Raw genomic sequence first — 14303 nt, forward strand, 5'->3', positions numbered from 1 at the left:
TCTTATCATCTGCTATCTCCACATCCAGTGGGAAATCCAGCTCCCCTGGAGCTCCTACAAATCACTTCCTGAGCGCGAGCGACACAAAAGATCAGGTGGCACCCGAATAAAACAGTATCAAAGCTGATATACCGTTCACTAAGAACGATACTATAACAAAACATATAAACATAAGTAAAAATCAATATCAATACAGAGATAAGGGAAAGATACATACCTACCACCACGTCAGGAGCTGCTTATGCCTCCTCTGCAGTAAGTTGAAAAGCCCTGCTCCGCACCGTAGGCGCCTCAGCCCGGCCCTAACGACCATCTGTATTCCTTAATGTGGCAGGAGAAGGTGCTGCCACCTTCACTGCTGTTGCTAAACTCGGGCACCAGGACTATCACAACTGGCATATTAGCCAGGAAATTTTGTGATCATGTAAACGTCATCTATGATAATATTTGTAACTCTAACTTGATATCATGCACAATGTTCATTCTATGACAACAAACTTAGTCAAGATCCACAATTGAAGTTCAAAACTATATGCAAAGTATTTCAAATAGTCAATAATGAGTTGAAAACCCTAAAAATCCCGGTTCAAGTTCTTTATGGACAAAGATTTTCTTATTGGGCCTAACGGACCAATAAGCATTCAACTCGACTATTTTGGGTCTAGAAACCCTAATTGGGTTCTAAATTGACCCACGTTCATAAAACTTAACATATTGGGCCATATGGACCTAAAATGGTTCATATTATTCCTATTGGGCCAAGTTGGGCCATAACAACTCCAATCACCCTAATGGGCCATAAACTCCATTTCTTTTACTCAATTGGGTCGTAAACTACCTAAGTGACTTTCATTGGGCTGTGAACACTCCTAAAGGCCCAATAGGTCGAGGACCTTCACCATGGGCCTCATAATCTTGAGCCAAATCAAGAAAAGGCCCAAACCCCTACATTCTTTTCCTTTCTCGGTTTTGTAAAAAAAGGAAAAGGAAAAACATTAACCAACTAATTGCATAACACCTCATAAGTATTTGTTGGATATCCATGCAAGAGTGCATGTATCCATGCAACTCTCACATCACTCCCCTTAAAGAGTCAACTTATCTCACTCTCATCTCTCACTCTATCTTTCGGCCACTCTCTCCCTTTCTCCAACCTATTTCATTTCAAACACAACCATACTTCTCTAGATCATCTAACACTCATCCACCTATTTTCCTCAAGAAAACTGTGAGTATAAGGAAGATCTTCAAGAGAATCACTTCAAGCTTCACTTTTTGGTAAGATCTTGCAAATCCAAGTGATATACTTCATCTTTAAACTCATTCACTCCTCTTACACCCATGTTTTCGTGAATCATGCTCTTAGAACACCTTAGAGCTCGAAAATCACCTCAATAACACATATAGGGCCGAGATCTCTTTACTTCTTCATCAAATATGGAAACATCAAAGCAAAGGTGAGTTCATACCCCCTTGTTGTTGGTTTTTATATGTTTTTGGGCGGAGAATACAAGTATTTATGTGTAGATTTATGTATTTATGCATGTTATGTGTGATTTTCTTTGTTTATGCTGTGAATATGTGATAAAACTTGATAAATCTCGAAAACTTTAACAAAAATGGGTGAGATTCATAAACTAAATACTTTAGTCATCATACTACAAAGGATAAAAGTGATATACATGTTTAAGATGTGAAAAACAAAACAAAAATCTTGTATAAGGATCATTCTTGACAAATGAACAAAAGTTTGAGACAATAGTGACACTTTCGGTTTTATAAGGATCAAAAAGGTCACATTTGTATAAAAATGAGTTTTTAAAATAATCATACTTTTCAAAGGGACAAAAGTGTAAATTTTAGCATTATGGGCCTTAATTTGGGCATTATGGCTTTTTGGGCCCAAATTGCAAAAATGACAATTTTTATGGATTAAAATGTTAATTTTATAAAAATTGGGCCGAAAATGTCATTTAATTTAAATAAGGGTTGAAAATGTAATTTTCTACAAAGATGGGTTAAAAATGTCAATATATGTATTTTTAGGCCAAATCCGTCAATGATTAAACATTTGGGCCGAAAATACAAATTTTTATAAATTAATTAGCTAAATTGTTATTTTTAATTTAATTGACCAAAAATGGCATTTTATGTAAAAACAAGCCTTTAAATGTTCAAATTTGTTCTTAAGGGACCTAAAGTGAAATTTTTTATAAAAAAAAATGAGTTCAAATTATAGAATTTTGAAATAAAAATATCATTATAACAAAATACTGGACTTTTTATGACATTATGGATAAATGTTTCGTCTAATAGAACTATACTATAACAAACAAACGAAATACAACAACGGTACGACTATTGGGTCTAATACTCACTATACATGTTTATTGGGCCTCCGTGATTCATTTGCATGTTTATTAGGCCCAATATAATCATTTCATGTCTATTGGGCCTTCGCGATCCAATTACATGTTTAATGGGCCTAAATTAGCCTCACATGTTATTGGGCCTTAATGGCCCATTTACATGCAAATTTAGCCTGGAAAAATTCATCATATGCTTAATGGGCTTTAAGATGTCCATTTGCATACTATCAAGCCTGGAAATAACTTACATGTCTAGTGGGCCACAATTGTCATTTTTCATGTTTGTTAGGTCATATCTTTTCATATTCAAGTATCATCTGATGTTTGTAAATCTAAATACATATAACATTATACATATTCATGTGGCAATAATTGGGATCTAGTGAGACTTGTCGGTTGACACCATTGAGTGTACGGCCGTAGCCTGTAGTTATAATCAGAGTCTCCTGGAGGGAGAGCAAGAGTTTGTGTATAGATCTATATGGGGGTGACTCCCCCACACCTGAGCTGTTTGCTACAGTTAGACTAGGTCAGTCTAGGGTGACAGAACCTTGATAAAAAAATCGGCGTTTGAAAAAATTCCAAGACATGCAAATTAGTCATTATCATGCATGGTTATAATCACTCACATATAGATCCATTACCATCGATACATTACAGGTGTAACATCCCAAAAATACAGGCCAAAATTTTCATTTTTAAATACATTATTATAAAACCAACAGTATAAGAAAACATCCATAATATAATGTCATGTCAAAACCAAAGTAGAAATAATCAAAACATGTTATCATAAAACAATATCAGAGTGTAATCCCAAAGATCTTGTGTGCGGAAAACCGTAGTGTGATGTGTTGCGATCAAGCCAGCTCCTTTCTCTTGAAAACGAAGTACCTGAAACCAAAACTGAAAACAGTAAGCACAAAGATTAGTGAGTTCCCCCATTATACCACATACCATACAATCACAAAACATACATACTATCGGGCAATTATGGGGTGCCTGGCCCACCTGATACGGCCATTCTGGGGTGCCGACATACCCGTGTCAAGCCATTTTGGGGTGCTGGCCTACCCGTGTCAAGCCATTCTGGGGTGCAGACTTACCCGTCAGTCCTAACAATCGACCCTCGGGGACTATTCCACCCCTACTGCTACTATCACATATATCATAACATAAACATACTATCAGACATATCTGGGTGTCCGAACTACCCTTCGGTCCTAACAACTGAACTTGGGGACTATTCCCCTCCTGCTACCACTATCACATATAACATATCATGCCAGCATATAAACATATCATCACATACTGTCAGACATATATGGTGCATGACCTACCCTTCGGTCATAACAACCGAACTCTACTATTATCACATATAACATATCATGCCAACATATAACATATCAGGTAGTAGCAAACCTAAATGATATCACAAAGACAATCATCTAACATACAACTCCTACTAGTGGGCCGACATTGTGGCCGTAAACCCACCGCTACTGGAAGGTAACTCACCTCACACTGCTGAAGTCCCGTAGACACAATCCCACATTGCTGAAGTCCCACAGACTCAATCCCACAATGCTGAAGTCCCGCAAACTCAACCCCAACTGTTGGCTGATAGATTCTCGAACTGTCAACACCAAAACAACACCCAATTAATAATTGGGTTCCACTACATAAGCATGATGAGTACATACTTTGGATAATTACTACATTACCCCAAGCTTGGCTTTATGCAAGCCCAAGGCCCAATCCATGTCACACCCCCAAACCAAGGATGGCGGAAACGTCGGGGGTGGTGGACTTCATGTATAGTATTATAACAACGAATATAATAGTGCTCAAAGTAAATATAACCATCATAAATATAATTGAAAAGGTTACACCAAAGTATATGTTTACATGATTTAAATCAATTACATTATGATGACAAATCCTCAAAACGCTGTTGATTTCCTGTTTCACTGAATTCATGAGAATACAAGTAGTTTTGAAAAAGTGTCAACAATTAAGTTGGTGAGTTCATAAGTTTTTGAGATAAAGAGTTTGGAAACCGTTCTTTGTAATGTGTTGTGTGTCACCAAGAAAAATCCAATATTTTCCTTTTAAAAGTTATGTGGTCCTAAAACCCAGGACCAAGAATAAACAAGTATTTGTCATACTTAAAGATATAAAAGTGGTTTTGAATTGGCGTAAAACCCTTCCTAATTTGAGAAAAAATCCTGTAATGAATGGTGTGTAGTCTTAAATACCAAGACCGAAAGTATACAATAATATCCGTACTTATTGATATAAAAAGTGATTTTAAATCGACATAAAACCCCTTTTGATTTATATAAATTCCCGTAAACTTTATGAGTTGTTAACTTCCTATGTGAGTCGATATAACCATACTATGACTGAATGAACCTGCCACGACATTTCTCAGGCGTCGCGAAACTGATATGACACTTGTCACCATAGACCTTCCAGTCTAGCTGTTGCAAGCAGCTCAGGTGTGGGGTGTCTAACCCAATATAGATCTATACACAACTATCACGTTCTCCCTACAAGAGACTCTGGTTATAATTACCATGAATTTTAACCCGTACTCTAGGAGTACTGAGAAGAATATCTCACAATTTAAGTTAACAAGTTTACATGTAGTGTGCGTGAGTGTAAAACCTTTTTCTGTATGAATAAAACCTTCTGGAATGTGTTTGTTGTGTTAATGGAAACATAAACCATACCTATTATAGCTTATCAAAACGTTTAAATGTAATAGTTATAACTTTGTTTATTATGGTTAACTACTATATTTGTGAAGGTAAAAGCCCTCTTGTTTACCGATATGTATATATACTTTTGCTAAAGTGAAGCAACATGCAATATAACAACTAATTAATTACCATATTTTTGAAGGTAAAAATACATTTGTTTTCTGATGTATGACTATATACTAAGATAAAATGTCATCTATTTGCAAAAACATATATTCACATATAGATATACACCTTGCTCAACATGTTGCAAGGTTGAATGAAATTTATAGCATTTTTTGTTGTTAACATTTTCTTTTACTGTTCTTAGAAAATTTATAAAAAATTTATCAAAGGTCCAAATCAGAATCCGTAAATTCTAAGAGTATGGGAAATGAGTCTAGTTTGTTCATAATTTTTATTATGAATTTTAATGACCTCCAACTTGTGTGAAAATGTCCACAATCACATACTGGTCCGGATTTGCTTTTGAAATGATAGGCAGTTTTGTAAAAAATTACCATAAATTGTAGAAAAATCGTGTGGAGATGTGCAAGTAGTCATTTTAAAGCTAAGAACTGGAACTACTTGAACCTAAAACATTTTTGAAAACTAAAATGTTTAAGCTTCCCAAAACAGTCCGTGAATGGAGTTGAACTTTTCTGATGAAGGCTGTTAAATGAGTTTAGTTGTGTTCTTGGTGTTTTAACTTGTATTCCCCCCCCCCCCCTTAAAACTTAAGAAAAACATGAAAATGTAGGGGTATGAACTCCCCTTATATGATTTCAGTAGATGGATGATGGAGAAAGGTAGTGTTCCACTCAAGAACACTAAGAATATGTCTTGAAGGTTCGAAGATCTAACATGAATGTGATGATGTTTGTGTAAAATATCTATTATTTGAGTAGAGGGAAGTGAAATAATTATATGGAGGATGAATATACTTACCAAGTGAAGAAGAAAAGTATTGGAAAAAGCCTTGGAAAAATTGGAATTGAAAGAGAGAAGTTGAGAGGAAAGTGTTTGCTCTTTGGGTGGAAATGAGAGAAAATGAATGAAGTAAGGAGAGAGGTGGATTTTTTCCAGCCTATAGAACGTGAGAATAACTTGTGAGAGAGGGAAAAAGTACAAAGAAGTGACATGGTATGGTGGGGAGGTGTGTGGGTTAGTCATGGAGCGGGTTTGATGGTTGTTTGTGTCATTAACTAAAGGAAAGTCAGCACTCCACCTCTTGTACTTCACCCACTCTTATTGTATAAGGTTTATCCCCAAGAACGTGATTAATTAATAAATATGGGGCCTTATATGTTAAAATAAAGTTTCGGGTAAAAATCCCGCGTTAAAACGATGAAAAACGAAGCTAAAATGATGTCGTAGTCGAAAACTGGAAAGAAATGGGCTTCCAGCGAGACCTCTCGGTCCTGGGCCGGAGGTTCGGTCCTCCTGATGTTGGGCCCGAAGGAGAAATAGGCCGAAAGTAGCAGGAAGCGAAATAGACCGAATGTACTTTTCGGCCTGAAGGTGGCTTCGGTTCGCATGCGAGGCTCGGACCCGAAAGTGAGATGGAGCGAAATGGGGCGAAGGTAGGGTTCGGCCTATGTGAGATTCGGTTCGAAAGGACCTTCGGTTCCTAAGAGGGTTCGGTCCGAGACAGGGTAGTTCGCTTCTGACACCTTCGCTTCTGACAAGTTCGCTTCTGACACATTCGCTTCTGACAAGTTCGCTTCTGACAAGTTCGCTTCTGATACCTTCGCTTCTGACACCTTCGCTTCTGGCAAGTTCGGTTCCTAAGAGGGTTCGACTCCTTAAGAGGGGTTTCGGGTCCTTAAGTCTATTTTATTTGTTTTTACCCCGTTTCAAACCATTTTTTGACCTGATTAAGGGTCGAGATGGCCCGAAAGACTATAAAAAGTTTAAGGAACTTTTGAGAGAGATTTCACATTCTTGGAGAGATTTCTCATACAAAGAGAGATTCGGGAGAGATTTCACATACTTAGAGAGATTTGGGAGAGATTTCACATACTTAGAGAGATTTCTCATACAAAGAGAGATTTGGGAGACATTTCACATACTTAGAGAGATTTAGGAGAGATTTCACATACTTAGAGAGATTTGGGAGAAATTCTAAATAGAGAGAGAGAGATAGAGAGAAAACGATTGAGAAAGGTTTCGTGTGTGACATTTGTGAGTGTCCGGCTTCACAACGCAAGGTCCGTAAACCCCGTTAAGCCATGTTTAAGGATCTTACACACTCCCGATGAGTATGCAACATTATTTTATCGGTTTGGTTCGTTACTTACCACAGTTTTAGGTTAAGGAAATCTAGATGTACGTACTTTTCAATTTATGATTTCTCATTAGAATAGCGAGTTGTATAGTAATTTCCTAACAAAAGCCCTAGTACACAAGGGTTAGTTGAGTTGAACTGTTTGAATTGTTGACTTTATTTGACTTTGACTTGACCAGAAATTGACAGTTGTCACAATCCATACGCCCAAAGTCAGCTAAGATATTAAAGCGCAACACATGGCCCAATTTTCCAAATTGGGCCCAGGCCTATACATGGTCTTATTCAAAGGCCTAACCAAAAAGTCCAGTCCAACATTTGGCATTCTAATGGCCCAATACCTCATAATCATGAAGGCCCAAACTATGGCCCATCAATGGCCCAATTTTCCAAATTGGGCCCAAACCCCTTACATGGGCCTTACCCTAGGCCCATTAAATTATTCTAGTCCAATTGATTGACTTTGGATGGCCCATTAATAACCCAACCATCAAGGCCCAACAATAAACACAAGTGAAATTAAGGTTTCTCATAAAATGATGATTAGGGTTAAGTTTCCTACTTAACCCATTATGGACTTAATCCATTAAGTCCCACATGGCCTTAGGTTAATTTTCAATGATTAATAATTAATATTTTAAGTTCATTAAATTGTTCTAATGCTGTCCCGCTAAGTCCCAAATTAGGATTTCATGGCATTAGGGTCTTCCAAACCATCCTAGCCTAATAGGCTCGATAACTAGGTCCTTAAGCCCATTAGGGTTTCCTAGGGTCAATTAGGGTCCATTAGACCCATTATACACATATTTAGGCTTTAATGTCAATTAGGCTTCATTAGGCCCAATAGGGTTTCACTAAGCCCATTAAGGTTTCTTTGGGCCCATTAGGGTTTCAAGCACCCTAACTGAATCGAACTCAACGAGGCTAGCACACCGCCACCCGACACGACGGCTAGTGGCGACAATAGACGACAGCCACCACCCTACGGTGGTGGTTTTAGGTTTCTTTTCATTATCCAAATTGTAATTTACACTTTACAATGTTGAAACTCAAAATATACACACACATACTAAACAAAATAAACAGACACACACAGCCACCCTATAGTGGCCGGTGGTGGTAGAAGGTGGCATCCACCACCTTACGGTGGTGGTGGTGGCTTTTCCGGCTAATTAAACCCACTCACATACACCTCTTGTCTTATAGCAGCAACACCTAGCACACACAACCCGCTTTAAACAAAAAAACGCACCCCATTGGAAATCTTGAGGCAGCAGGAACGGAAAGGTGGCGATGATAGCCCCTCTACGACGGTGTTGATGGCGGAGCCACCATGTTTAACTGCCATGGTGGTCTTCATGCGTTTTCCAACCAATATCTCCCACACACGGCTTGAAGTCGATACACCCACTGCACGAGATACAACACAAAGAAGCCACCCGACTAAGCTATCCTCGTTGTGGTGACGACACCCAAAACATAGCAGAACCACCGCATGGAATGACGACGGCAACGACAACGACCGACTGTTGCGAAGTCACGCCAGGAGCAAGGGCAGTTGAGACGCCGGCGACCACCATGAACAGCTATGAACGGAGACAGGACATGAGGAGAAAAGGAAAGGTAGAGGTGTGGTGGCAACGATCATTGACTTCTCTCCCTCGTTGGTAGCGGAACAGTGACAACAGCACTCAACCGGTGGTTCCTGACTCAGACGACGATGGCGGTTAGAGAATAAGTTGAGTATTAGGGTTAGGGTTCCATGTTTATGGGATGGGAGGCTAGTGACGGGTTTAAACCCGTCTCCACTATAACTTCTATCCGATTTTGACAAGATTGGTCCCTCCTTCCCTTATATTTTCCAAAGTAAATCCGAAATTTACCTTTTTAACCCCATCCATGTAACTCCTTTACAAAATAAGTCCCATATATTTTCTAAGTGGCCCCACCCTCTACAATTATTTTCAAATGAGGTCCTTAATTAACTCTTTAGCCCTTGTTTTCATAATTCCTTTCATATCGAATCCTAATTGTTACCAAGCATCCCCTATCTTCAATATTACTTACTAATTAACTCCGGATTTTACACTATAATCCCTGCCTTCTAAAATTATGACAGTTAACTCCTCGAGACCAACCTTTGATATATAATTATTTATTTTGGGGCTACTATTCACTCATTATTTTATTTATTTATTTAATAAATAAACGGGTATTACAATGGGAATCCAAGTGCTTAAATCATATTTATACGAAATAATTCATACGATAATACAAGGACCACATCACTTTTATAAATCAAAAAATATCGTATTTTATGGGGAAACACTATTATTCATTACCTTCTACTTACAACAGATATAATATAAGGAAATTTTGGATCGTTTATTTATACATATTTTTTTACAAGTGGAAATCACACATACATTTATACTTGATCATTACATCATTTTCAGAGAATTTACAAAAAATATCGGATTTTCTGGGTTTCACGAACAATACAAATACTTTTACATCAAACATACTTATGAACTCGCAAACATTTTATATGTTGACCATCTCAAAATAGCTTGTATTCTCAGGTAATCGGTAAGCTGAAGAATCATCAAGAGTATTTTGGAATTTCTTTTATGCAAATGTCAATCATCGTACAATTTATGTTTTGGAACATGTACTGTAAAAAAATGTACTTGATGTGAACAATACTACTTTTACTATATAATGTTTGGTGATGATTGTGTGATGTTTCATGTATATTCATTATGATGATATTACAATTTATAGTCACACGAGCCCTCAAATGTTTTCATCGTCTAGTTTGAGGGTGTGACTAGGATCGCTTGTGTCCCCTCTGATTGCACTGAAAGCAAATTAGATCTGATGTTGTCGTGGTGATGGCAATGGCTGTGCAATCTTGACTCATATTACCAGTTCGGCTGCACTTGTAGCAGCCCGAACTCCCGGCCTTGCACGTTCCCTTGTGCATCCTATCGAATTTGCCACAACGGTCGTGGCTCTGCTAGCTCCAAGATCGTGATCTAATAGCTTGGGCTTCTTGCCCGAACTCCTTGACTGACCCCCTGGGTTTCCTCTTCCTCTTCATTTCTAAATCCAACTCTCTCTCTCTCTCTCTCTCTCTCTCTCTCGCCCTAACAATCATGTCCTCCAACATCTTGCAGTTGGAGCGACTCACAAATTGGCGGATATCACTCTGCAACATCTCATGATACCGAGCCTTTTTTATCCCTCGTCCTCCATGTACTGCAGAACGAGAAGGGCCCTCTCCGTAATCTTGGTGGTGTTCTCCGCCACTGTCTCTATCGTGTGCTCAAGATCCTGAAACTCCCTGGCAAGCTGTTGCACCTCTATCAGGGGTGCAAACTCGACCCTGAACCTGGTCGTAAAGCCACCTTAGTGCGGAAAGCACTCAACCACTCATACAAAAGCTCTAAAATACGCTCCTTGATCATGCCAAAGATCACAAGAGTCTAATCCAGGATACTGCGCATGATCTCAGAGGAGATGAACTCTCTAGTCTCGTCGTCTAACTACCCGACTCCTGAGTCTCAGCCTGATCCCTCACCGGCGCCTGAACTGCCAACTGGTTTATTGCGTAAAACCACCATTTTGAAAAACACATCATAAAAAATATCAAAATACTAATCAATTCTCGAGGGATCACATATACTACAAGTTCCTCGGATTCATCTCAGCATTCCTTGACTCGAGTACTGATCCTCTGCTTTTTAGTAGTATGGGCCCATACTAAATTCCACATATATCCGTATTTTCCTCAAGAACTGCCTTGACCTCACCAAGTCCCTTCTACTACTAATGCTCCACGCGCTACTCTCATCCTAGGCTTGCCCTAAGGTAATCACCATCCCACTCTACGCCATCATCTGCATAAGAAGTCATTGCTATCTTCCCCTAACTATCACGCAAATACTATTACATATCACTAAGACTAGATAAGTCTTCGAATGAGAGGTTCTACCCTACAACGATTCGACTGATACGAGAGCTGCGAAATAAGGCTAAACCTAACATTCTGAAATTATTTAGTCTTCGCAATATGTAACTTAATATATTAGTTTACTAGTTATTAAAAGATAGCTAGAACTCCTAAAATCACAAAGCAAGCAACATTCGAGCATTGAGTACACATAATCAAGCATATACTAATCAGGCCATCATACTGACTAATCTGTACTAGCATGCAGTTCATAAAGATGACTCACACATAACAGGCATATAAGGTATCCTTCCTAGATCCTTAGCCCTAATCTAACATGCAGTTCTCATAAACATATCATAACATAAACTTGCATGGGTAATTTGGGAGTATTTACTTGAGCTCGGCTAATTGCATGCACCACACATTTTTCTCTTTTTTTTTTTTCAAAACTCTTTCTGCTTTTCTCAAAATCTTTTATTTTTCTCTAATTACTTTTTATAAAAATGATTTTCTTTTCAAAATTTTCATACCAAGTCCTTGTTTTGAGTTCATACACACCTGAGAGTTTGCCTGAAGCCCTCAAACCAAGGCTCTGATACCAACGTGTAACAACAAAAAAATAAGGTCCAAAAATTTTGTTTTTAAATCATTAATAAAACCATAAATATCATCATCATATAAAAGTCATAAACCATGTATCTTAAAAGTATCATAACAACTGTCAACATATCAAAATATCGTATCAAATATCAGAGTAAATATCCCAGGCTTGAAACGGTGGTGTTTGCCATGTGTTTATCCCGAGCCCTTCCCTTTGCTAGCGGAAGTACTTGAAACCAAAACTGAAAACTGTAAGCACAAAGCTTAGTGAGCTCCCCCAAACTACCACGTACCATACACATAACATATAACACAAAATTGGGACTCCACCCAACTGCATCGGGACGAAACCGACATCGACTTACCCGACATTGGACTCCTGCCCGACATCGGGCTTACCCCGAAATCAAACCACGTCTGGCATCGGGCCTCGCCTGACATCGAGCTTGCGCCGACATTCACACAGCATATCATATATCATAAGCACATAACGTAAGCATAAAACATACATCGGACTTGCCTTGACATTGGACCGAAGCCTGGAACACATAACAGATAACATATAAGCGAACATGCATCAGGCTTGCCCCGACATCGGAACTAGGCTCGAAACACATAACACATAACATGCATGAATCACAAAGACATCAAGTATATATATACACTTCTCAGGACCACCCCGACATCGGACCGAAGTCTGGTATACGCTAATTCGCTGCTCCAACGACTGAAGGAAAACTCACTTCTCAAAATGGCTGTTGATAACTCGAGTGAGAAATCCATCCAATGGCTGCTCCAACGACTCCATGGATATACATTCACAAAACATTTAGTCAAAAACTGAAAATCCTTATAAGGGTAAAATGACCATTTTACCCCTGGTCAAAGTCAACATTCTGGGTTGACTAATTCGCCGACCGATCTCTTTAACTCATAAATCCTGGAATCACGACTCAACTCGCCGAGTCATTCCTCCGAATCGTCGAGTCCTATCGTGCTGCTCAGAGTCACGATTTGGTGAATCAACTCGTCGAGCTCCTCTACAGACTCGTCGAGTTCTACCTCAAACTGGAACGGGACAACACGACCCAACTCACCGAGTTCCTTTATGGACTCGACGAGTCACTCTGTCTGTTTAACCATCTTAACAGATTAAGCCCCTATTATCTAGATCCAAAGTTCATACTTCGCTTGTTCACCGGAAATGATCTTTCTAAGGGTAAAGTTTCCAACTTTACCCGTTGATATCCCTTCTTGAAGGGTTTAGCTCAAACCCTAATTCTTTTAGGACATAGATATTGTCCAAAAAGCCTTAATATCTCAAACCAAAGCATGAAAACCTAGATCTAGGGCCTAGATACCAGTTAAACACGTAAAGTCTCGAGCTTGCTTCCATGCATGGCCTTTTGTGCTCCAAAAGGCCATAATGACGTCCTTAAAGCTTATATGGGGCTCTAATGACATAAAGTTTGAACCTTTAAGCAATTCCAGCCCTTTAAGGTCTTAGATCTGGAAGATTACCCTCTTTGGTTGATCATTCTCCAAAGTCCATCATTCTTTGACCAAAAACCCACATAAAAAGGACATAAAGAGATCTAATGAACTAATAGCCAAGATAAGAGCTTGATTACTAGAAAGTGTAGCAAATGGAGTGTAGTTCCAGTATCTACTCTTCCCCTCATGATCCCTATATCTTCCTCTTCTTCTATAAGCTTCAAAAACACACCATGATAACTCAAATGGCTCACACTCTCATGGAAAACTCTAAGGTTCCGTGGACTAGGGTTTAGGACAAGGAGGCTGGAAATAAGGCCAAGAGGTAGGGGTTAAGGAGCTTAAATAGGGTGCAAAACCCCGAGATTAGGGTTTCACTCTAGCCGAGCTACCTTCGAGTCGAGGGCTCTTGACTCATCGAGTAGGTAGCTCAAACCCTGCGTATAAATTGCCATCCACTCGACGAGTTAGGGCCACCAACTCGTCGAGTCCCTCTTTCAAAATAAATAAATAAATAAGTTAAATGCATACCAGGAACCAGACATTACAAATGAAGCCTAAGAAAGCAAGTATTTTGGACGATATTGTATCTAGATCCTATTTCTAGATTTGTAATAAGAGGAAAAGGTGTAAGATGTGTCAGGTGGCTTGGTTGCAAAACCAAGATTGGATTTCGTTTTAAGTTTCAAACAAATAGAGTTTACATTGTCAAAATTTGGAGGCGGATGTTGGATGCTAAACTCAATCAATACATTGGATCCAAGATTTGTTGGTCAAAATTCATCCCTCTAAAGGTGAAATGCTTCATTTGGAGAACTGTGTTGGATCAAATAGCAATAGTTGATGCACTA

Source organism: Lactuca saligna, chromosome 8, assembly GCF_052625555.1.
Source record: "Lactuca saligna cultivar CGN05327 chromosome 8, ASM5262555v1, whole genome shotgun sequence".
In the NCBI taxonomy this organism is placed as follows: domain Eukaryota; kingdom Viridiplantae; phylum Streptophyta; class Magnoliopsida; order Asterales; family Asteraceae; genus Lactuca; species Lactuca saligna.